The sequence below is a fragment of the Mus pahari genome, chromosome 23 (genome assembly GCF_900095145.1).
Source record: "Mus pahari chromosome 23, PAHARI_EIJ_v1.1, whole genome shotgun sequence".
NCBI lineage: Eukaryota > Metazoa > Chordata > Mammalia > Rodentia > Muridae > Mus > Mus pahari.
The window spans coordinates 4,799,941-4,803,313 of NC_034612.1; the positions used below are offsets into that span (position 1 = coordinate 4,799,941).

The 3,373-nt window shown below is 49.1% G+C and overlaps 1 protein-coding gene across 2 annotated transcripts in view; it reads left to right on the forward strand.

Annotated features, from left to right (window-relative positions):
- Oasl (2'-5'-oligoadenylate synthetase like) overlaps positions 1–3,373 on the forward strand; it is a 15,716-nt gene that overhangs the window by 1,140 nt on the left and 11,203 nt on the right. The gene's annotated exons all lie outside the window — the stretch shown is intronic.

Sequence of the window (3,373 nt, forward strand, 5' to 3'; positions counted from 1 at the left end):
AACCCCCCAAAACAAACAAACAAACAAAACTGCCATTTGTCAACCTACTGGGGTCGGGAGCTCTCTTTAGGAGAAGACATGCTATGCTGTTTTGGGGCAAAGCTCCTTGCTGTCTGCTACTCACTTTAAAGTGATTGAGATGACACAAATTCGGGGTCTGTGGATGTGGCTCGAGGCTAGAGTGAAAGCCTAGCATGTACGAGGCTGTGGGTTCAAGCCTTAGCTCGGACAAAAGAAAGACAGTCACAGATGTGGCAAGTTCAGATGTGCTGGCTGCCTGGGTGGGATCTTCTTCCTATTTTTTCTACATTTTGCTATTTTGATAACAGAAAGACTCTTTAAATGTAGGCTGAGAGCAGCCATTGGGCTTGTTCAGAGCAGCCATTGGGCTTGTTCAGAGCAGCCATTGGGCTTGTTCAGAGCTGTACTGCCGGCGTCGGAGCTGGGATTTGAACCTGGCTACTCAAATGGTGACCCAAGTTTCTCACTAAGATTTTTTTTCCTCCTTAAATCCGTCTTCCAACTGCCACCCCCACCCCCTAGAGGAGTTCAACAGACCCTGGAAGAGGGTGGGGCAAGGGCTGAGTGTAGCTGTTCAAAGGTATTATCCCAGCCCTGGGGAGGCAGAGACAAGAGAACCACTAGGCCTACCAACCAGTCTCCTTGGCCTATCAGTCTAGCAGAATCTGCAAGCCCTAGGGCACAGTAGAATACCCTGTGTCAAAAACCAAAATGGGCAGCCTAATGAACAATACCCAAGGTTGACCTCTGACCTCCACACACAAGTATGCACTAGTGCGGGATGCGCACATGCACACACACAGTTTTGGAGAAGAACTAGCCTCAGCCAATTGCTCATTTAAATGTTAAAGAGACTAACACATGGAGAGGTTGACACATCCTAATGCCATAGCCCAAGTGATGACAGCATCCAGACTAGAATTAGGACTGGGTTCCCAGCCTGAGACTTTAAACTTGCACTATTGGGTCAAATTAGCAGCCTTGAGCCTCAGGTCACATGATTTAGAAGTGGCAGCCATAGTTTTGCCACCACACAGAGAGGGTTTCTTCTTCTCACCAGCTGTGTGACTCTGACCGTCCTATCTCATGTCTCAAGTCCTTGGTCAGCTCCTCTGTGGTGGCAGTATCCTAAATATCATGTTCCATTTCCCAGCACTGAGGCCATGCAGCCTAAAGGTTAGCTCAGGGTAAATTCTTAGAAACAAGGGTTTCATTATGATGTTTGCTTGGGGCTTTTTCCTGGCCCCTGGGAGTCTCTAGGGCACAGCTGTCCTCTAGACCACTCCCTCCCTGACATACCTAAGAAAAAATGTGTAGAAGAGCAAGAATCTAGGCAGAAGGAAGACTCACCAAATAGATTAAGTTTTGAAGGCTGCAGATGCTAACTGCTAAGCCTCATTTCTCTTCCTCTTAACCCACTAAATGATAGGCATGCCTACAGAGCAAGAACAGTAAGAGTGTATCTTGCACTGGATGTATCCTGCACTGGATGTATCCTGCACTGGATGTATCCTTCACTGGATGTATCCTACACTGGATGTGTCCTACACTGGATGTATCCTACACTGGACACTCAATGTATCCTATACTTCATCCCTCCACCCTTGAAGCTCCAGAGGACTGAGCTGTCCACATGACTGAATCCTAGATTACAACAAAAGCAAATCATGAAGTCTCTCCTAAGCTTCCTCACTGGGGAAGGGAGAGGGCAGTGTAGACATAACCTGACCTGCAGAGGGATCACCCTTTGCCCGCATCCACAATCAATCTCCAGTCCTTTCTCTCAGGATAGGAACACTGAGTCTGAACACTAGTGGAATCAATTAAAATGGAGAATAAAGAAGGCAGATACCTGCTCTCTGGGAGCAGAGCATAGTGTGTGGACACCATCATAGGGTGGAGAGGAAGACCCATTGGCTGTGTCTGCTGAGCTACCATTCACCTCCCTGGCTGGCTGGGAGACCTTGCAAGGGGATGGTGCTCCACTGCCTCTGTATTCAGGGTTGTACCCTGGGGAGTCAGGTCACAGGGCCCGTCTCCATAGCGATTAGAAAGGAGATGTGCATTAAATGGCCTTTGGTGGTGCCAGATACGGGGGCCGGCTCAGCCTGTGATAGCAGTATTTTAATTTCTGCAGTGACTCATTAACCAGGAAAGGTAGCCACCCAGAGACGGACCCAACCCCCGTAGTCTCATGTGGGGTGAGCCAGAGAGATGTGGGGCTTCGTATGCCAGGGAGGCAGAGCCTCATGTGGGGTGAGCCAGAGAAATGTGGGGCTTCGTATGCCAGGGAGGCAGAGCCGGGGGCGGGGGGGAAGCCTAGACTCTCTTCAAGATCATCTGATTCGGGGGCCAGCAGGGTGGCTCAGCGTGTGAGGTGCCAAGACTAACACCTGAATATAATCCCAGGGATACCCACATGATGAAATGAGGGAACCAACTTCCACCAGTTGTCCCCTGGCCTCTGCATGTGTGCCATGGGGTATGTGGGACGCACACACACACACACACACACACACACACACACACACACAGAGGAATAAATAAAATAGAAAAAAATTTAAACAGCCCAGTCTCTTCTCTTGCCATTAAGAGATATAGAAACTGGGGGTCTGGAGAGATGATGGCTCAGCTGTTAAAAGTACCAGAGAGGGAGCAGGGAGGAGAGGAAAGTAATGTGACGGATGTGACGGATGTGGAAGTAGCTGGGGATCAACTCCAGGAAAGGGGAAGAGATAGATACGCGTTGCTGATTGCTGACTTCCGGGACACCCCTTGCTGACTTCCGGGACACGCCCACACACCCTGGGCATGCAGTACTGTGTCCGATCTTCCCAATAACCCCATCGCTGTTTTGGTTTCTCACTTGCTGGACTTTGGGCTCCTAATGATCACGGAGCCGGTGAGTCAGGCCAGGGCTAGGCATACAGCTCTAATGCCAAAGACCTTGCCTACCAGCATGGAGACTCCTTGAGCCATCCACAATGCAATTAAACCAGGGAAGCAGAGAGAAAGGAAAAATGGATGTCTAGACAGACGGAAGGACGGACGAGACCGACTCTCTGTTTCACAGACGGTGCAGTGGGTATTTCTACAGGTCAGGAGTCCTTTATCAGATACTCAGGCCCTGAAATGTTTCAGGTTTAGAAACAGCCCCCCCCCCCAGGTCTTCGGCCTATCTACATAAACATAATGATATATCTTAGGGTAGGATCCAGATCTGTTCTTGAAATTCATGTGTCTTCCCATACCAAAAGGCAACTTTATATACTACTTCTAGTCACATGGGGTCAAGTGTGGGATTTTACCACTTGTGGCAGCATGTCAGCACGTTAAAAAAAAAAAAAAAAAA